We start from the raw sequence: 19640 nt of genomic DNA, 5'->3' as shown, positions 1-19640 counted from the left end.
GCCTTCATACGTCAACATCCCATATGGTCTAGTGGTTAGGATTTGGCGCTCTCACCGCCAAGGCCCGGGTTCAATTCCCGGTATGGGAACCCCAGTTTTATATTCCTGGTCAGTTGAACATCGCAGCTTGTACAAAATTCTCATAGACAATTTAATTAAAAGATATAAATTGGTCTCTCGCATTTGTTGCCTTATTACAAGTGAATATATAATACTCGACATTCAGTTCATGTCAAGTCACAAGTATCAGATTATATGCCTTACTTATGTGTTCCCGATAAATAGGAAACGCCTTCATACGAGAACGTCCCATATTGTCTAGTGGTTAGGATTTGGCGCTCTCACCGCCAAGGCCCGGGTTCACTTCCCGGCGTGGGAACACCTGTTTTAGATTCCTGGTCAGTTGAACATCGCAGCTTGTACAAAATTCTCATAGACAATTTAATTAAAAGATATAAATTGGCCTCTCGTATTTGTTGGCTTGATTACAAGAGAATATGTAATACACAACGTGTAGTTCATGTCAGAAGTATCCGATTGCATGCCATACTTGTGTTTTCCCGATAAATAGGAAACGCCTTCAAATGTCATCGTCCCATATGGTCTAGTGGTTAGGATTTGGCGCTTTCACCGCCAAGGCCCGGGTTAAATTCCGGTGTGGGAACACCTGTTTTAGATTCCTGGTCAGTTGAACATCGCAGCTTGTACAAAATTCTCATAGACAATTTAATTAAAAGATATAAATTGGCCTCTCGTATTTGTTGGCTCATCAGAAGAGAATATATAATACTCGACATTCAGTTCATGTCACGTCACAAGTATCCGATTATATGCCTTAATATCCGATTATATGTTCAGTTCTCGGTTATGTTCAGTTCTCGGTGTGGGAACACCTGTTTTATATTCCTGGTCAGTTGATCATCGCAGCTTGTACAACATTCTCATAGACAATTTAATTAAAAGATATAAATTGGCCTCTCGTATTTGTTGGCTTGATTACAAGAGAATATATATAGTACTCGACATTCAGTTCATGTCACGTCACAAGTATCAGATTATATGCCTTACTTATGTGTTCCCGATAAATAGTAAACGCCTTCATACGTCAACGTCCCATATGGTCTAGTGGTTAGGATTTGGCGCTCTCACCGCCATGACCCGGATTCATTTCCCGGTGTGGGAACACCAGTTTTATATTCCTGGTCAGTTGAACATCGCAGCTTGTACAAAATTCTCATAGACAATTTAATTAAAAGTTATAAATTGGCCTCTCGTATTTGTTGGCTCGATCACAAGAGAATATATAATACTCGACATTCAGTTCATGTCACGTCACAAGTATCCGATTATATGCCTTACTTATGTTTTCCCGATAAATAGGAAACGCCTTCATACGTCAACATCCCATATGGTCTAGTGGTCATGATTTCGCGCTCTCACCGCCATGGCCCGGGTTCAATTCCCGGTGTGGGAACACCAGTTTTATATTCCTGGTCAGTTGAACATCGCAGCTTGTACAAAATTCTCATAGACAATTTAATTAAATGATATAAATTGGCCTCTCGTATTTGTTGGCTAGATTACAAGAGAATATGTAATACACGACGTGCAGTTCATGTCAGAAGTATCCGATTGCATGCCATACTTGTGTTTTCCCGATAAATAGGAAACGCCTTCAAATGTCATCGTCCCATATGGTCTAGTGGTTAGGATTTGGCGATTTCACCGCCAAGGCCCGGGTTCAATTCCCGGTGTGGGAACACCTGTTTTAGATTCCTGGTCAGTTGAACATCGCAGCTTGTACAAAATTCTTACAGACAATTTAATTAAAAGATATAAATTGTCCTCTCGTATTTGTTGTCTCATCAGAAGAGAATATATAATACTCGACATTCAGTTCATGTCACGTCACAAGTATCCGATTATATGCCTTACATTTGTGTTCCCGATAAATAGGAAACGCCTTCATAAGTCAACATCCCCATATGGTCTAGTGGTTAGGATTTGGCGCTCTCACCGCCAAGGCCCGGGTTCAATTCCCGGAGTGGGAACACCAGTTTTATATTCCTGGTCAGTTGAACATCGCAGCTTGTACAAAATTCTCATAGACAATTTAATTAAATGATATAAATTGGCCTCTCGTATTTGTTGGCTTGATTACAAGAGAATATGTAATACACGACGTTTAGTTCATGTCAGAAATATCCGATTGCATGCCATACTTGTGTTTTCCCGATAAATAGGAAACGCCTTCAAATGTCATCGTCCCATATGGTCTAGTGGTTAGGATTTGGCGCTTTCACCGCCGAGGCCCGGGTTTAATTCCCCGTATGGGAACACCAGTTTTATATTCCTGGTCAGTTGAACATCGCAGCTTGTACAAAATACTCATAGACAATTTAATTAAAAGATATAAATTGGTCTCTCGCATTTGTTGCCTTATTACAAGTGAATATATAATATCGACATTCAGTTCATGTCACGTCACAAGTATCAGATTATATGCCTTACTTATGTGTTCCCGATAAATAGGAAACGCCTTCATACGACAACGTACCATATGGTCTAGTGGTTAGGATTTGGCGCTCTCACCGCCAAGGCCCGGGTTCAATTCCCGGCGTGGGAACACCTGTTTTAGATTCCTGGTCAGTTGAACATCGCAGCTTGTATGAAATTCTCAGAGACAATTTAATTAAAAGATATAAATTGGTCTCTCGCATTTGTTGCCTTATTACAAGTGAATATATAATACTCGACATTCAGTTCATGTCACGTCACAAGTATCCGATTATATGCCTTACTTACGTGTTCCCGATAAATAGGAAACGGCTTCATACGACAACGTCCCATATGGTCTAGTGGTCAGGATTTGGCGCTCTCACCGCCATGACCCGGGTTCATTTCCCGGTGTGGGAACACCAGTTTTATATTCCTGGTCAGTTGCACATCGCAGCTTGTACAAAATTCTCATAGACAATTTAATTAAAAGATATAAATTGGCCTCTCGTATTTGTTGGCTCGATCACAAGAGAATATATAATACTCGACAATTCAGTTCATGTCACGTCACAAGTATCCGATTATATGCCTTACTTATGTGTTCCCGATAAATAGGAAACACCTTCATACGTCAACATCCCATATGGTCTAGTGGTTAGGATTTGGCGCTCTCACCGCCAAGGCCCTGGTTCAATTACCGGTGTGGGAACACCAGTTTTATATTCCTGGTCAGTTGAACATCGCAGCTTGTACAAAATTCTCATAGACAATTTAATTAAAAGATATAAATTGGCCTCTCGTATTTGTTGGCTCGATCACAAGAGAATATATAATACTCGACAATTCAGTTCATGTCACGTCACAAGTATCCGATTATATGCCTTACTTATGTGTTCCCGATAAATAGGAAACGCCTTCAAATGTCATCGTCCCATATGGTCTAGTGGTTAGGATTTGGCGCTTTCACCGCCAAGGCCCGGGTTCAATTCCGGTGTGGGAAAACCTGTTTTAGATTCCTGGTCAGTTGAACATCGCAGCTTGTACAAAATTCTCATAGACAATTTAATTAAAAGATATAAATTGGCCTCTCGTATTTGTTGGCTCATCAGAAGAGAATATATAATACTCGACATTCAGTTCATGTCACGTCACAAGTATCCGATTATATGCCTTAATATCCGATTATATGTTCAGTTCTCGGTTATGTTCAGTTCTCGGTGTGGGAACACCTGTTTTATATTCCTGGTCAGTTGATCATCGCAGCTTGTACAACATTCTCATAGACAATTTAATTAAAAGATATAAATTGGCCTCTCGTATTTGTTGGCTTGATTACAAGAGAATATATATAGTACTCGACATTCAGTTCATGTCACGTCACAAGTATCAGATTATATGCCTTACTTATGTGTTCCCGATAAATAGGAAACGCCTTCATACGTCAACATCCCATATGGTCTAGTGGTCATGATTTCGCGCTCTCACCGCCATGGCCCGGGTTCAATTCCCGGTGTGGGAACACCAGTTTTATATTCCTGGTCAGTTGAACATCGCAGCTTGTACAAAATTCTCATAGACAATTTAATTAAATGATATAAATTGGCCTCTCGTATTTGTTGGCTTGATTACAAGAGAATATGTAATACACGACGTGCAGTTCATGTCAGAAGTATCCGATTGCATGCCATACTTGTGTTTTCCCGATAAATAGGAAACGCCTTCAAATGTCATCGTCCCATATGGTCTAGTGGTTAGGATTTGGCGCTTTCACCGCCAAGGCCCGGGTTCAATTCCCGGTGTGGGAACACCTGTTTTAGATTCCTGGTCAGTTGAACATCGCAGCTTGTACAAAATTCTCACAGACAATTTAATTAAAAGATATAAATTGGCCTCTCGTATTTGTTGTCTCATCAGAAGAGAATATATAATACTCGACATTCAGTTCATGTCACGTCACAAGTATCCGATTATATGCTTTACATATGTGTTCCCGATAAATAGGAAACGCCTTCATACGTCAACATCCCATATGGTCTAGTGGTTAGGATTTGGCGCTCTCACCGCCAAGGCCCGGGTTCAATTCCCGTTATGGGAACCCCAGTTTTATATTCCTGGTCAGTTGAACATCGCAGCTTGTACAAAATTCTCATAGACAATTTAATTAAAAGATATAAATTGGTCTCTCGCATTTGTTGCCTTATTACAAGTGAATATATAATACTCGACATTCAGTTCATGTCACGTCACAAGTATCCGATTATATGCCTTAATATCCGATTATATGTTCAGTTCTCGGTTATGTTCAGTTCTCGGTGTGGGAACACCTGTTTTATATTCCTGGTCAGTTGATCATCGCAGCTTGTACAACATTCTCATAGACAATTTAATTAAAAGATATAAATTGGCCTCTCGTATTTGTTGGCTTGATTACAAGAGAATATATATAGTACTCGACATTCAGTTCATGTCACGTCACAAGTATCAGATTATATGCCTTACTTATGAGTTCCCGATAAATAGTAAACGCCTTCATACGTCAACGTCCCATATGGTCTAGTGGTTAGGATTTGGCGCTCTCACCGCCATGACCCGGATTCATTTCCCGGTGTGGGAACACCAGTTTTATATTCCTGGTCAGTTGAACATCGCAGCTTGTACAAAATTCTCATAGACAATTTAATTAAAAGTTATAAATTGGCCTCTCGTATTTGTTGGCTCGATCACAAGAGAATATATAATACTCGACATTCAGTTCATGTCACGTCACAAGTATCCGATTATATGCCTTACTTATGTTTTCCCGATAAATAGGAAACGCCTTCATACGTCAACATCCCATATGGTCTAGTGGTCATGATTTCGCGCTCTCACCGCCATGGCCCGGGTTCAATTCCCGGTGTGGGAACACCAGTTTTATATTCCTGGTCAGTTGAACATCGCAGCTTGTACAAAATTCTCATAGACAATTTAATTAAATGATATAAATTGGCCTCTCGTATTTGTTGGCTTGATTACAAGAGAATATGTAATACACGACGTGCAGTTCATGTCAGAAGTATCCGATTGCATGCCATACTTGTGTTTTCCCGATAAATAGGAAACGCCTTCAAATGTCATCGTCCCATATGGTCTAGTGGTTAGGATTTGGCGATTTCACCGCCAAGGCCCGGGTTCAATTCCCGGTGTGGGAAAACCTGTTTTAGATTCCTGGTCAGTTGAACATCGCAGCTTGTACAAAATTCTCACAGACAATTTAATTAAAAGATATAAATTGTCCTCTCGTATTTGTTGTCTCATCAGAAGAGAATATATAATACTGGACATTCAGTTCATGTCACGTCACAAGTATCCGATTATATGCCTTACATTTGTGTTCCCGATAAATAGGAAACGCCTTCATAAGTCAACATCCCATATGGTCTAGTGGTTAGGATTTGGCGCTCTCACCGCCAAGGCCCGGGTTCAATTCCCGGAGTGGGAACACCAGTTTTATATTCCTGGTCAGTTGAACATCGCAGCTTGTACAAAATTCTCATAGACAATTTAATTAAATGATATAAATTGGCCTCTCGTATTTGTTGGCTTGATTACAAGAGAATATGTAATACACGACGTTTAGTTCATGTCAGAAATATCCGATTGCATGCCATACTTGTGTTTTCCCGATAAATAGGAAACGCCTTCAAATGTCATCGTCCCATATGGTCTAGTGGTTAGGATTTGGCGCTTTCACCGCCGAGGCCCGGGTTTAATTCCCCGTATGGGAACACCAGTTTTATATTCCTGGTCAGTTGAACATCGCAGCTTGTACAAAATACTCATAGACAATTTAATTAAAACATATAAATTGGTCTCTCGCATTTGTTGCCTTATTACAAGTGAATATATAATATCGACATTCAGTTCTTGTCACGTCACGTCACAAGTATCAGATTATATGCCTTACTTATGTGTTCCCGATAAATAGGAAACGCCTTCATAAGTCAACATCCCATATGGTCTAGTGGTTAGGATTTGGCGCTCTCACCGCCAAGGCCCGGGTTCAATTCCCGGAGTGGGAACACCAGTTTTATATTCCTGGTCAGTTGAACATCGCAGCTTGTACAAAATTCTCATAGACAATTTAATTAAATGATATAAATTGGCCTCTCGTATTTGTTGGCTTGATTACAAGAGAATATGTAATACACGACGTGCAGTTCATGTCAGAAATATCCGATTGCATGCCATACTTGTGTTTTCCCGATAAATAGGAAACGCCTTCAAATGTCATCGTCCCATATGGTCTAGTGGTTAGGATTTGGCGCTTTCACCGCCGAGGCCCGGGTTTAATTCCCCGTATGGGAACACCAGTTTTATATTCCTGGTCAGTTGAACATCGCAGCTTGTACAAAATACTCATAGACAATTTAATTAAAACATATAAATTGGTCTCTCGCATTTGTTGCCTTATTACAAGTGAATATATAATATCGACATTCAGTTCATGTCACGTCACAAGTATCAGATTATATGCCTTACTTATGTGTTCCCGATAAATAGGAAACGCCTTCATACGACAACGTCCCATATGGTCTAGTGGTTAGGATTTGGCGCTCTTACCGCCAAGGCCCGGGTTCAATTCCCGGCGTGGGAACACCTGTTTTAGATTCCTGGTCAGTTGAACATCGCAGCTTGTATGAAATTCTCAGAGACAATTTAATTAAAAGATATAAATTGGTCTCTCGCATTTGTTGCCTTATTACAAGTGAATATATAATACTCGACATTCAGTTCATGTCACGTCACAAGTATCCGATTATATGCCTTACTTACGTGTTCCCGATAAATAGGAAACGGCTTCATACGACAACGTCCCATATGGTCTAGTGGTCAGGATTTGGCGCTCTCACCGCCATGACCCGGGTTCATTTCCCGGTGTGGGAACACCAGTTTTATATTCCTGGTCAGTTGAACATCGCAGCTTGTACAAAATTCAAGTAGACAATTTAATTAAAAGATATAAATTGGCCTCTCGTATTTGTTGGCTCGATCACAAGAGAATATATAATACTCGACAATTCAGTTCATGTCACGTCACAAGTATCCGATTATATGCCTTACTTATGTGTTCCCGATAAATAGGAAACACCTTCATACGTCAACATCCCATATGGTCTAGTGGTTAGGATTTGGCGCTCTCACCGCCAAGGTCCTGGTTCAATTCCCGGTGTGGGAACACCAGTTTTATATTCCTGGTCAGTTGAACATCGCAGCTTGTACAAAATTCTCATAGACAATTTAATTAAAAGATATAAATTGGCCTCTCGTATTTGTTGGCTCGATCACAAGAGAATATATAATACTCGACAATTCAGTTCATGTCACGTCACAAGTATCCGATTATATGCCTTACTTATGTGTTCCCGATAAATAGGAAACGCCTTCAAATGTCATCGTCCCATATGGTCTAGTGGTTAGGATTTGGCGCTTTCACCGCCAAGGCCCGGGTTCAATTCCGGTGTGGGAAAACCTGTTTTAGATTCCTGGTCAGTTGAACATCGCAGCTTGTACAAAATTCTCATAGACAATTTAATTAAAAGATATAAATTGGCCTCTCGTATTTGTTGGCTCATCAGAAGAGAATATATAATACTCGACATTCAGTTCATGTCACGTCACAAGTATCCGATTATATGCCTTAATATCCGATTATATGTTCAGTTCTCGGTTATGTTCAGTTCTCGGTGTGGGAACACCTGTTTTATATTCCTGGTCAGTTGATCATCGCAGCTTGTACAACATTCTCATAGACAATTTAATTAAAAGATATAAATTGGCCTCTCGTATTTGTTGGCTTGATTACAAGAGAATATATATAGTACTCGACATTCAGTTCATGTCACGTCACAAGTATCAGATTATATGCCTTACTTATGTGTTCCCGATAAATAGGAAACGCCTTCATACGTCAACATCCCATATGGTCTAGTGGTCATGATTTCGCGCTCTCACCGCCATGGCCCGGGTTCAATTCCCGGTGTGGGAACACCAGTTTTATATTCCTGGTCAGTTGAACATCGCAGCTTGTACAAAATTCTCATAGACAATTTAATTAAATGATATAAATTGGCCTCTCGTATTTGTTGGCTTGATTACAAGAGAATATGTAATACACGACGTGCAGTTCATGTCAGAAGTATCCGATTGCATGCCATACTTGTGTTTTCCCGATAAATAGGAAACGCCTTCAAATGTCATCGTCCCATATGGTCTAGTGGTTAGGATTTGGCGCTTTCACCGCCAAGGCCCGGGTTCAATTCCCGGTGTGGGAACACCTGTTTTAGATTCCTGGTCAGTTGAACATCGCAGCTTGTACAAAATTCTCACAGACAATTTAATTAAAAGATATAAATTGGCCTCTCGTATTTGTTGTCTCATCAGAAGAGAATATATAATACTCGACATTCAGTTCATGTCACGTCACAAGTATCCGATTATATGCTTTACATATGTGTTCCCGATAAATAGGAAACGCCTTCATACGTCAACATCCCATATGGTCTAGTGGTTAGGATTTGGCGCTCTCACCGCCAAGGCCCGGGTTCAATTCCCGGTATGGGAACCCCAGTTTTATATTCCTGGTCAGTTGAACATCGCAGCTTGTACAAAATTCTCATAGACAATTTAATTAAAAGATATAAATTGGTCTCTCGCATTTGTTGCCTTATTACAAGTGAATATATAATACTCGACATTCAGTTCATGTCACGTCACAAGTATCAGATTATATGCCTTACTTATGTGTTCCCGATAAATAGGAAACGCCTTCATACGAGAACGTCCCATATGGTCTAGTGGTTAGGATTTGGCGCTCTCACCGCCAAGGCCCGGGTTCACTTCCCGGCGTGGGAACACCTGTTTTAGATTCCTGGTCAGTTGAACATCGCAGCTTGTACAAAATTCTCATAGACAATTTAATTAAAAGATATAAATTGGCCTCTCGTATTTGTTGGCTTGATTACAAGAGAATATGTAATACACAACGTGTAGTTCATGTCAGAAGTATCCGATTGCATGCCATACTTGTGTTTTCCCGATAAATAGGAAACGCCTTCAAATGTCATCGTCCCATATGGTCTAGTGGTTAGGATTTGGCGCTTTCACCGCCAAGGCCCGGGTTAAATTCCGGTGTGGGAACACCTGTTTTAGATTCCTGGTCAGTTGAACATCGCAGCTTGTACAAAATTCTCATAGACAATTTAATTAAAAGATATAAATTGGCCTCTCGTATTTGTTGGCTCATCAGAAGAGAATATATAATACTCGACATTCAGTTCATGTCACGTCACAAGTATCCGATTATATGCCTTAATATCCGATTATATGTTCAGTTCTCGGTTATGTTCAGTTCTCGGTGTGGGAACACCTGTTTTATATTCCTGGTCAGTTGATCATCGCAGCTTGTACAACATTCTCATAGACAATTTAATTAAAAGATATAAATTGGCCTCTCGTATTTGTTGGCTTGATTACAAGAGAATATATATAGTACTCGACATTCAGTTCATGTCACGTCACAAGTATCAGATTATATGCCTTACTTATGTGTTCCCGATAAATAGTAAACGCCTTCATACGTCAACGTCCCATATGGTCTAGTGGTTAGGATTTGGCGCTCTCACCGCCATGACCCGGATTCATTTCCCGGTGTGGGAACACCAGTTTTATATTCCTGGTCAGTTGAACATCGCAGCTTGTACAAAATTCTCATAGACAATTTAATTAAAAGTTATAAATTGGCCTCTCGTATTTGTTGGCTCGATCACAAGAGAATATATAATACTCGACATTCAGTTCATGTCACGTCACAAGTATCCGATTATATGCCTTACTTATGTTTTCCCGATAAATAGGAAACGCCTTCATACGTCAACATCCCATATGGTCTAGTGGTCATGATTTCGCGCTCTCACCGCCATGGCCCGGGTTCAATTCCCGGTGTGGGAACACCAGTTTTATATTCCTGGTCAGTTGAACATCGCAGCTTGTACAAAATTCTCATAGACAATTTAATTAAATGATATAAATTGGCCTCTCGTATTTGTTGGCTTGATTACAAGAGAATATGTAATACACGACGTGCAGTTCATGTCAGAAGTATCCGATTGCATGCCATACTTGTGTTTTCCCGATAAATAGGAAACGCCTTCAAATGTCATCGTCCCATATGGTCTAGTGGTTAGGATTTGGCGATTTCACCGCCAAGGCCCGGGTTCAATTCCCGGTGTGGGAAAACCTGTTTTAGATTCCTGGTCAGTTGAACATCGCAGCTTGTACAAAATTCTCACAGACAATTTAATTAAAAGATATAAATTGTCCTCTCGTATTTGTTGTCTCATCAGAAGAGAATATATAATACTGGACATTCAGTTCATGTCACGTCACAAGTATCCGATTATATGCCTTACATTTGTGTTCCCGATAAATAGGAAACGCCTTCATAAGTCAACATCCCATATGGTCTAGTGGTTAGGATTTGGCGCTCTCACCGCCAAGGCCCGGGTTCAATTCCCGGAGTGGGAACACCAGTTTTATATTCCTGGTCAGTTGAACATCGCAGCTTGTACAAAATTCTCATAGACAATTTAATTAAATGATATAAATTGGCCTCTCGTATTTGTTGGCTTGATTACAAGAGAATATGTAATACACGACGTTTAGTTCATGTCAGAAATATCCGATTGCATGCCATACTTGTGTTTTCCCGATAAATAGGAAACGCCTTCAAATGTCATCGTCCCATATGGTCTAGTGGTTAGGATTTGGCGCTTTCACCGCCGAGGCCCGGGTTTAATTCCCCGTATGGGAACACCAGTTTTATATTCCTGGTCAGTTGAACATCGCAGCTTGTACAAAATACTCATAGACAATTTAATTAAAAGATATAAATTGGTCTCTCGCATTTGTTGCCTTATTACAAGTGAATATATAATATCGACATTCAGTTCATGTCACGTCACAAGTATCAGATTATATGCCTTACTTATGTGTTCCCGATAAATAGGAAACGCCTTCATACGACAACGTCCCATATGGTCTAGTGGTTAGGATTTGGCGCTCTCACCGCCAAGGCCCGGGTTCAATTCCCGGCGTGGGAACACCTGTTTTAGATTCCTGGTCAGTTGAACATCGCAGCTTGTATGAAATTCTCAGAGACAATTTAATTAAAAGATATAAATTGGTCTCTCGCATTTGTTGCCTTATTACAAGTGAATATATAATACTCGACATTCAGTTCATGTCACGTCACAAGTATCCGATTATATGCCTTACTTACGTGTTCCCGATAAATAGGAAACGGCTTCATACGACAACGTCCCATATGGTCTAGTGGTCAGGATTTGGCGCTCTCACCGCCATGACCCGGGTTCATTTCCCGGTGTGGGAACACCAGTTTTATATTCCTGGTCAGTTGAACATCGCAGCTTGTACAAAATTCAAGTAGACAATTTAATTAAAAGATATAAATTGGCCTCTCGTATTTGTTGGCTCGATCACAAGAGAATATATAATACTCGACAATTCAGTTCATGTCACGTCACAAGTATCCGATTATATGCCTTACTTATGTGTTCCCGATAAATAGGAAACACCTTCATACGTCAACATCCCATATGGTCTAGTGGTTAGGATTTGGCGCTCTCACCGCCAAGGTCCTGGTTCAATTCCCGGTGTGGGAACACCAGTTTTATATTCCTGGTCAGTTGAACATCGCAGCTTGTACAAAATTCTCATAGACAATTTAATTAAAAGATATAAATTGGCCTCTCGTATTTGTTGGCTCGATCACAAGAGAATATATAATACTCGACAATTCAGTTCATGTCACGTCACAAGTATCCGATTATATGCCTTACTTATGTGTTCCCGATAAATAGGAAACGCCTTCAAATGTCATCGTCCCATATGGTCTAGTGGTTAGGATTTGGCGCTTTCACCGCCAAGGCCCGGGTTCAATTCCGGTGTGGGAAAACCTGTTTTAGATTCCTGGTCAGTTGAACATCGCAGCTTGTACAAAATTCTCATAGACAATTTAATTAAAAGATATAAATTGGCCTCTCGTATTTGTTGGCTCATCAGAAGAGAATATATAATACTCGACATTCAGTTCATGTCACGTCACAAGTATCCGATTATATGCCTTAATATCCGATTATATGTTCAGTTCTCGGTTATGTTCAGTTCTCGGTGTGGGAACACCTGTTTTATATTCCTGGTCAGTTGATCATCGCAGCTTGTACAACATTCTCATAGACAATTTAATTAAAAGATATAAATTGGCCTCTCGTATTTGTTGGCTTGATTACAAGAGAATATATATAGTACTCGACATTCAGTTTATGTCACGTCACAAGTATCAGATTATATGCCTTACTTATGTGTTCCCGATAAATAGGAAACGCCTTCATACGTCAACGTCCCATATGGTCTAGTGGTTAGGATTTGGCGCTCTCACCGCCATGACCCGGATTCATTTCCTGGTGTGGGAACACCAGTTTTATATTCCTGGTCAGTTGAACATAGCAGCTTGTACAAAATTCTCATAGACAATTTAATTAAAAGTTATAAATTGGCCTCTCGTATTTGTTGGCTCGATCACAAGAGAATATATAATACTCGACATTCAGTTCATGTCACGTCACAAGTATCCGATTATATGCCTTACTTATGTTTTCCCGATAAATAGGAAACACCTTCATGCGTCAACATCCCATATGGTCTAGTGGTCATGATTTCGCGCTCTCACCGCCATGGCCCGGGTTCAATTCCCGGTGTGGGAACACCAGTTTTATATTCCTGGTCAGTTGAACATCGCAGCTTGTACAAAATACTCATAGACAATTTAATTAAAAGATATAAATTGGTCTCTCGCATTTGTTGCCTTATTACAAGTGAATATATAATACTCGACATTCAGTTCATGTCACGTCACAAGTATCCGATTATATGCCTTAATATCCGATTATATGTTCAGTTCTCGGTGTGGGACAATCTGATTAAAATCTGATGTAGTGTACGGGCTTTGATTATTTTGACTATAAACTTATTTTAATTTTATTTTTTATTATATTTGTTATTAATGCCCTTTTATTTTATTATTTTACTTTGATTTTGAGATTTTTTTTTAATTCCGCCCTACCTACATCTGATCCGACGCCTATGTAAGTCCCGTTCAAGTCTCGCGTAAGTAACAGCCAATCACAGCCCCCCTTTTATACAGGCTGTCGGTTGCTTACTTTTCAGTGTATACAGGCAATCTTTCTGTACATCATATTTTGCCCACTTGAATAAACCATTAATAGAAAATTGCTAGTATATGTTTATTTGCAAAAGAAATTCCACAGCATTTTACAATTTTTCTCATTACATTGAATATTTTTTTCACTTCCAACAAATGTGTACACTTCCAGATACATCTTCGCCAGCCAAGGTTCGTTCATTCAGTCATCGCTTCAATTTTACATCACTGAGCATAATTATCTAGAATGGAAGCAACAAAAATAAGTAAATCGTAATGATTAGAACACTGTAAACAGCTATAGTAAACAATGCAAACTGATTTTAAATTGTATAACGGTCACCGGCCCACGGCATCGACGCAGAAAATTGGAGCAAACAAATATTTCCTGATCAATTGCGATGTGTTCCAAATAAAAAATATTTTATTCCAGTCTAAATCAGCTCAATTACTTTAATAAAGAGTTATTGTATAATGTACAAAATGTTGATACAATTTGATGAATATTTACAGCTTCAATACCGTAGACGATTTTGGCCCGATCGTCAAACAAAACATCACCCGTCTCCAGGGCAGGCGACTGGAAAAAGACACTGGTGTTCGGTCGAACCGGTGGAAACAAAATCAACACTCCCAGAATAACTATGCGGAATAACGATCTAAAGTCGAACCATTCGAGTCACAATATTAACATAAAATGACTTTCGTTGCATTTGACAATGATAAACTTACCGAAAAGCCGTGTTATTCACGGTCGCTAACGTCGGTATAATTCGCCATTTTATTTGAGTGTGTTTGCCACCCGGTGACGTCATCATGTGCGCTATAAAAGGAGGTATGTGATTCGTTGACTAAAATCGTCGATAGTGGGTCTCGTTGAAATCTCGTTACATAGGCGTCGGATCAGATGTAGGTAGGGCGGAATTAAAAAAAAATCACAAAATCAAAATCAAAGTAAAATAATGAGATAAAAGGGCATTAATAACATAAGTAATAAAAAATAAAATTAAAATAAGTTTATAGCCAAAATAATTAAAGCCCGTACACTACATCAGATTTTAATCAGATTGGGTGTGGGAACACCTGTTTTATATTCCTGGTCAGTTGATCATCGCAGCTTGTACAACATTCTCATAGACAATTTAATTAAAAGATATAAATTGGCCTCTCGTATTTGTTGGCTTGATTACAAGAGAATATATATAGTACTCGACATTCAGTTCATGTCACGTCACAAGTATCAGATTATATGCCTTACTTATGTGTTCCTGATAAATAGGAAACGCCTTCATACGTCAACGTCCCATATGGTCTAGTGGTTAGGATTTGGCGCTCTCACCGCCAAGGCCCGGGTTCAATTCCCGGTGTGGGAACACCTGTTTTAGATTCCTGGTCAGTTGAACATCGCAGCTTGTACAAAATTCTCATAGACAATTTAATTAAAAGTTATAAATTGGCCTCTCGTATTTGTTGGCTCGATCACAAGAGAATATATAATACTCGACATTCAGTTCATGTCACGTCACAAGTATCCGATTATATGCCTTACTTATGTTTTCCCGATAAATAGGAAACGCCTTCATACGTCAACATCCCATATGGTCTAGTGGTCATGATTTCGCGCTCTCACTGCCATGGCCCGGGTTCAATTCCCGGTGTGAGAACACCAGTTTTATATTCCTGGTCAGTTGAACATCGCAGCTTGTACAAAATACTCATAGACAATTTAATTAAAAGATATAAATTGGTCTCTCGCATTTGTTGCCTTATTACAAGTGAATATATAATACTCGACATTCAGTTCATGTCACGTCACAAGTATCCGATTATATGCCTTAATATCCGATTATATGTTCAGTTCTCGGTGTGGGACAATCTGATTAAAATCTGATGTAGTGTACGGGCTTTGATTATTTTGACTATAAACTTATTTTAATTTTATTTTTTATTATATTTGTTATTAATGCCCTTTTATTTTATTATTTTACTTTGATTTTGAGATTTTTTTTTAATTCCGCCCTACCTACATCTGATCCGACGCCTATGTAAGTCCCGTTCAAGTCTCGCGTAAGTAACAGCCAATCACAGCCCCCCTTTTATACAGGCTGTCGGTTGCTTACTTTTCAGTGTATACGGGCAATCTTTCTGTACATCATATTTTGCCCACTTGAATAAACCATTAATAGAAAATTGCTAGTATATTTTTATTTGCAAAAGAAATTCCACAGCATTTTACAATTTTTCTCATTACATTGAATATTTTTTTCACTTCCAACAAATGTGTACACTTCCAGATACATCTTCGCCAGCCAAGGTTCGTTCATTCAGTCATCGCTTCAATTTTACATCACTGAGCATAATTATCTAGAATGGAAGCAACAAAAATAAGTAAATCGTAATGATTAGAACACTGTAAACAGCTATAGTAAACAATGCAAACTGATTTTAAATTGTATAACGGTCACCGGCCCACGGCATCGACGCAGAAAATTGGAGCAAACAAATATTTCCTGATCAATTGCGATGTGTTCCAAATAAAAAATATTTTATTCCAGTCTAAATCAGCTCAATTACTTTAATAAAGAGTTATTGTATAATGTACAAAATGTTGATACAATTTGATGAATATTTACAGCTTCAATACCGTAGACGATTTTGGCCCGATCGTCAAACAAAACATCACCCGTCTCCAGGGCAGGCGACTGGAAAAAGACACTGGTGTTCGGTCGAACCGGTGGAAACAAAATCAACACTCCCAGAATAACTATGCGGAATAACGATCTAAAGTCGAACCATTCGAGTCACAATATTAACATAAAATGACTTTCGTTGCATTTGACAATGATAAACTTACCGAAAAGCCGTGTTATTCACGGTCGCTAACGTCGGTATAATTCGCCATTTTATTTGAGTGTGTTTGCCACCCGGTGACGTCATCATGTGCACTATAAAAGGAGGTATGTGATTCGTTGACTAAAATCGTCGATAGTGGGTCTCGTTGAAATCTCGTTACATAGGCGTCGGATCAGATGTAGGTAGGGCGGAATTAAAAAAAAATCACAAAATCAAAATCAAAGTAAAATAATGAGATAAAAGGGCATTAATAACATAAGTAATAAAAAATAAAATTAAAATAAGTTTATAGCCAAAATAATTAAAGCCCGTACACTACATCAGATTTTAATCAGATTGGGTGTGGGAACACCTGTTTTATATTCCTGGTCAGTTGATCATCGCAGCTTGTACAACATTCTCATAGACAATTTAATTAAAAGTTATAAATTGGCCTCTCGTATTTGTTGGCTCGATCACAAGAGAATATATAATACTCGACATTCAGTTCATGTCACGTCACAAGTATCCGATTATATGCCTTACTTATGTTTTCCCGATAAATAGGAAACGCCTTCATACGTCAACATCCCATATGGTCTAGTGGTCATGATTTCGCGCTCTCACCGCCATGACCCGGGTTCAATTCCCGGTGTGAGAACACCAGTTTTATATTCCTGGTCAGTTGAACATCGCAGCTTGTACAAAATTCTCATAGACAATTTAATTAAAAGTTATAAATTGGCCTCTCGTATTTGTTGGCTCGATCACAAGTGAATATATAATACTCGACATTCAGTTCATGTCACGTCACAAGTATCCGATTATATGCCTTACTTATGTTTTCCCGATAAATAGGAAACGCCTTCATACGTCAACATCCCATATGGTCTAGTGGTTAGGATTTGGCGCTCTCACCGCCAAGGCCCCGGTTCAATTCCCGGTGTGGGAACACCAGTTTTATATTCCTGGTCAGTTGAACATCGCAGCTTGTACAAAATTCTCATAGACAATTTAATTAAAAGATATAAATTGGCCTCTCGTATTTGTTGGCTTGATTACAAGAGAATATGTAATACACGACGTGTAGTTCATGTCAGAAGTATCCGATTGCATGCCATACTTGTGTTTTCCCGATAAATAGGAAACGCCTTCAAATGTCATCGTCCCATATGGTCTAGTGGTTAGGATTTGGCGCTTTCACCGCCAAGGCCCGGGTTCAATTCCGGTGTGGGAACACCTGTTTTAGATTCCTGGTCAGTTGAACATCGCAGCTTGTACAAAATTCTCATAGACAATTTAATTAAAAGATATAAATTGGCCTCTCGTATTTGTTGGCTCATCAGAAGAGAATATATAATACTCGACATTCAGTTCATGTCACGTCACAAGTATCCGATTATATGCCTTAATATCCGATTATATGTTCAGTTCTCGGTTATGTTCAGTTCTCGGTGTGGGAACACCTGTTTTATATTCCTGGTCAGTTGATCATCGCAGCTCATACAACATTCTCATAGACAATTTAATTAAAAGATATAAATTGGCCTCTCGTATTTGTTGGCTTGATTACAAGAGAATATATATAGTACTCGACATTCAGTTCATGTCACGTCACAAGTATCAGATTATATGCCTTACTTATGTGTTCCTGATACATAGGAAACGCCTTCATACGTCAACGTTCCACATGGTCTAGTGGTTAGGATTTGGCGCTCTCATCGCCAAGGCCCGGGTTCAATTCCCGGTGTGGGAACACCTGTTTTAGATTCCTGGTCAGTTGAACATCGCAGCTTGTATGACATTCTCAGAGATAATTTAATTAAAAGATATAAATTGGTCTCTCGCATTTGTTGCCTTATTACAAGTGAATATATCATACTCCACATTCAGTTCATGTCACGTCACAAGTATCCGATTATATGCCTTACTTATGTGTTCCCGATACATATGAAACGCCTTCATACGACAACGTCCCATATGGTCTAGTGGTCAGGATTTGGCGCTCTCACCGCCATGACCCGATTCATTTCCCGGTGTGGGAACACCAGTTTTATATTCCTGGTCAGTTGAACATCGCAGCTTGTACAAAATTCTCATAGACAATTTAATTAAAAGATATAAATTGGCCTCTCGTATTTGTTGGCTTGATTACAAGAGAATATGTAATACACGACGTGTAGTTCATGTCAGAAGTATCCGATTGCATGTCATACTTGTGTTTTCCCGATAAATAGGAAACGCCTTCAAATGTCATCGTTCCATATGGTCTAGTGGTTAGGATTTGGCGCTTTCACCGCCAAGGCCCGGGTTCAATTCCGGTGTGGGAACACCTGTTTTAGATTCCTGGTCAGTTGAACATCGCAGCTTGTACAAAATTCTCATAGACAATTTAATTAAAAGATATAAATTGGCCTCTCGTATTTGTTGGCTCATCAGAAGAGAATATATAATACTCGACATTCAGTTCATGTCACGTCACAAGTATCCGATTATATGCCTTAATATCCGATTATATGTTCAGTTCTCGGTTATGTTCAGTTCTCGGTGTGGGAACACCTGTTTTATATTCCTGGTCAGTTGATCATCGCAGCTCGTACAACATTCTCATAGACAATTTAATTAAAAGATATAAATTGGCCTCTCGTATTTGTTGGCTTGATTACAAGAGAATATATATAGTACTCGACATACAGTTCATGTCACGTCACAAGTATCGGATTATATGCCTTACTTATGTGTTCCCGATAAATAGGAAACGCCTTCATACGTCAACGTCCCATATGGTCTAGTGGTTAGGATTTGGCGCTCTCACCGCCAAGGCCCGGGTTCAATTCCCGGTATGGGAACACCAGTTTTAGATTCCTGGTCAGTTGAACATCGCAGCTTGTATGACATTCTCAGAGATAATTTAATTAAAAGATATAAATTGGTCTCTCGCATTTGTTGCCTTATTACAAGTGAATATATAATACTCCACATACAGTTCATGTCACGTCACAAGTATCCGATTATATGCCTTACTTAT

At 39.3% G+C, this 19640-nt stretch overlaps 2 long non-coding RNA genes and 24 other non-coding genes across 26 annotated transcripts; 24 read left to right on the top strand and 2 right to left on the bottom strand.

Moving 5' to 3' along the window:
* The first annotated feature begins 17 nt into the window (after positions 1–17).
* Positions 18–89, top strand: TRNAE-CUC (transfer RNA glutamic acid (anticodon CUC)). Its single transcript has one exon. It is a non-coding gene; the product is annotated as a tRNA-Glu (tRNA).
* Positions 90–1402: 1313 nt separating this feature from the next.
* TRNAE-CUC (transfer RNA glutamic acid (anticodon CUC)) lies at positions 1403–1474 on the top strand. Its single transcript has one exon. It is a non-coding gene; the product is annotated as a tRNA-Glu (tRNA).
* A 1370-nt stretch (positions 1475–2844) lies between these two features.
* On the top strand, positions 2845–2916 carry TRNAE-CUC (transfer RNA glutamic acid (anticodon CUC)). Its single transcript has one exon. It is a non-coding gene; the product is annotated as a tRNA-Glu (tRNA).
* Positions 2917–3946: 1030 nt separating this feature from the next.
* TRNAE-CUC (transfer RNA glutamic acid (anticodon CUC)) lies at positions 3947–4018 on the top strand. Its single transcript has one exon. It is a non-coding gene; the product is annotated as a tRNA-Glu (tRNA).
* Positions 4019–4232: 214 nt separating this feature from the next.
* On the top strand, positions 4233–4304 carry TRNAE-UUC (transfer RNA glutamic acid (anticodon UUC)). Its single transcript has one exon. It is a non-coding gene; the product is annotated as a tRNA-Glu (tRNA).
* A 218-nt stretch (positions 4305–4522) lies between these two features.
* On the top strand, positions 4523–4594 carry TRNAE-CUC (transfer RNA glutamic acid (anticodon CUC)). The gene has a single exon. It is a non-coding gene; the product is annotated as a tRNA-Glu (tRNA).
* A 738-nt stretch (positions 4595–5332) lies between these two features.
* On the top strand, positions 5333–5404 carry TRNAE-CUC (transfer RNA glutamic acid (anticodon CUC)). Its single transcript has one exon. It is a non-coding gene; the product is annotated as a tRNA-Glu (tRNA).
* A 504-nt stretch (positions 5405–5908) lies between these two features.
* Positions 5909–5980, top strand: TRNAE-CUC (transfer RNA glutamic acid (anticodon CUC)). Its single transcript has one exon. It is a non-coding gene; the product is annotated as a tRNA-Glu (tRNA).
* Positions 5981–6488: 508 nt separating this feature from the next.
* On the top strand, positions 6489–6560 carry TRNAE-CUC (transfer RNA glutamic acid (anticodon CUC)). Its single transcript has one exon. It is a non-coding gene; the product is annotated as a tRNA-Glu (tRNA).
* A 793-nt stretch (positions 6561–7353) lies between these two features.
* TRNAE-CUC (transfer RNA glutamic acid (anticodon CUC)) lies at positions 7354–7425 on the top strand. The gene has a single exon. It is a non-coding gene; the product is annotated as a tRNA-Glu (tRNA).
* A 220-nt stretch (positions 7426–7645) lies between these two features.
* Positions 7646–7717, top strand: TRNAE-CUC (transfer RNA glutamic acid (anticodon CUC)). Its single transcript has one exon. It is a non-coding gene; the product is annotated as a tRNA-Glu (tRNA).
* A 738-nt stretch (positions 7718–8455) lies between these two features.
* TRNAE-CUC (transfer RNA glutamic acid (anticodon CUC)) lies at positions 8456–8527 on the top strand. Its single transcript has one exon. It is a non-coding gene; the product is annotated as a tRNA-Glu (tRNA).
* Positions 8528–8741: 214 nt separating this feature from the next.
* TRNAE-UUC (transfer RNA glutamic acid (anticodon UUC)) lies at positions 8742–8813 on the top strand. Its single transcript has one exon. It is a non-coding gene; the product is annotated as a tRNA-Glu (tRNA).
* Positions 8814–9031: 218 nt separating this feature from the next.
* TRNAE-CUC (transfer RNA glutamic acid (anticodon CUC)) lies at positions 9032–9103 on the top strand. The gene has a single exon. It is a non-coding gene; the product is annotated as a tRNA-Glu (tRNA).
* Positions 9104–10416: 1313 nt separating this feature from the next.
* Positions 10417–10488, top strand: TRNAE-CUC (transfer RNA glutamic acid (anticodon CUC)). Its single transcript has one exon. It is a non-coding gene; the product is annotated as a tRNA-Glu (tRNA).
* A 504-nt stretch (positions 10489–10992) lies between these two features.
* Positions 10993–11064, top strand: TRNAE-CUC (transfer RNA glutamic acid (anticodon CUC)). The gene has a single exon. It is a non-coding gene; the product is annotated as a tRNA-Glu (tRNA).
* A 503-nt stretch (positions 11065–11567) lies between these two features.
* On the top strand, positions 11568–11639 carry TRNAE-CUC (transfer RNA glutamic acid (anticodon CUC)). Its single transcript has one exon. It is a non-coding gene; the product is annotated as a tRNA-Glu (tRNA).
* Positions 11640–11857: 218 nt separating this feature from the next.
* TRNAE-CUC (transfer RNA glutamic acid (anticodon CUC)) lies at positions 11858–11929 on the top strand. Its single transcript has one exon. It is a non-coding gene; the product is annotated as a tRNA-Glu (tRNA).
* Positions 11930–12149: 220 nt separating this feature from the next.
* Positions 12150–12221, top strand: TRNAE-CUC (transfer RNA glutamic acid (anticodon CUC)). The gene has a single exon. It is a non-coding gene; the product is annotated as a tRNA-Glu (tRNA).
* A 1029-nt stretch (positions 12222–13250) lies between these two features.
* On the top strand, positions 13251–13322 carry TRNAE-CUC (transfer RNA glutamic acid (anticodon CUC)). Its single transcript has one exon. It is a non-coding gene; the product is annotated as a tRNA-Glu (tRNA).
* A 566-nt stretch (positions 13323–13888) lies between these two features.
* On the bottom strand, positions 13889–14723 carry LOC146738752 (uncharacterized). The gene is made up of 2 exons (XR_014930556.1): positions 14513–14723; positions 13889–14022 (listed from the first exon to the last, which is right to left on the bottom strand). It is a non-coding gene; the product is annotated as an uncharacterized LOC146738752 (long non-coding RNA).
* A 358-nt stretch (positions 14724–15081) lies between these two features.
* On the top strand, positions 15082–15153 carry TRNAE-CUC (transfer RNA glutamic acid (anticodon CUC)). The gene has a single exon. It is a non-coding gene; the product is annotated as a tRNA-Glu (tRNA).
* Positions 15154–15970: 817 nt separating this feature from the next.
* Positions 15971–16724, bottom strand: LOC146738750 (uncharacterized). Its single transcript, XR_014930555.1, has 2 exons — positions 16635–16724; positions 15971–16144 (listed from the first exon to the last, which is right to left on the bottom strand). It is a non-coding gene; the product is annotated as an uncharacterized LOC146738750 (long non-coding RNA).
* Positions 16725–17492: 768 nt separating this feature from the next.
* On the top strand, positions 17493–17564 carry TRNAE-CUC (transfer RNA glutamic acid (anticodon CUC)). Its single transcript has one exon. It is a non-coding gene; the product is annotated as a tRNA-Glu (tRNA).
* Positions 17565–18296: 732 nt separating this feature from the next.
* TRNAE-CUC (transfer RNA glutamic acid (anticodon CUC)) lies at positions 18297–18368 on the top strand. Its single transcript has one exon. It is a non-coding gene; the product is annotated as a tRNA-Glu (tRNA).
* Positions 18369–19389: 1021 nt separating this feature from the next.
* TRNAE-CUC (transfer RNA glutamic acid (anticodon CUC)) lies at positions 19390–19461 on the top strand. The gene has a single exon. It is a non-coding gene; the product is annotated as a tRNA-Glu (tRNA).
* Positions 19462–19640: the final 179 nt, after the last annotated feature.

The sequence above is a fragment of the Saccoglossus kowalevskii genome, chromosome 9, assembly GCF_978046115.1.
Source record: "Saccoglossus kowalevskii chromosome 9, keSacKowa6.1, whole genome shotgun sequence".
In the NCBI taxonomy this organism is placed as follows: domain Eukaryota; kingdom Metazoa; phylum Hemichordata; class Enteropneusta; family Harrimaniidae; genus Saccoglossus; species Saccoglossus kowalevskii.
This window is presented reverse-complemented; position numbering and strand designations above follow the sequence as displayed.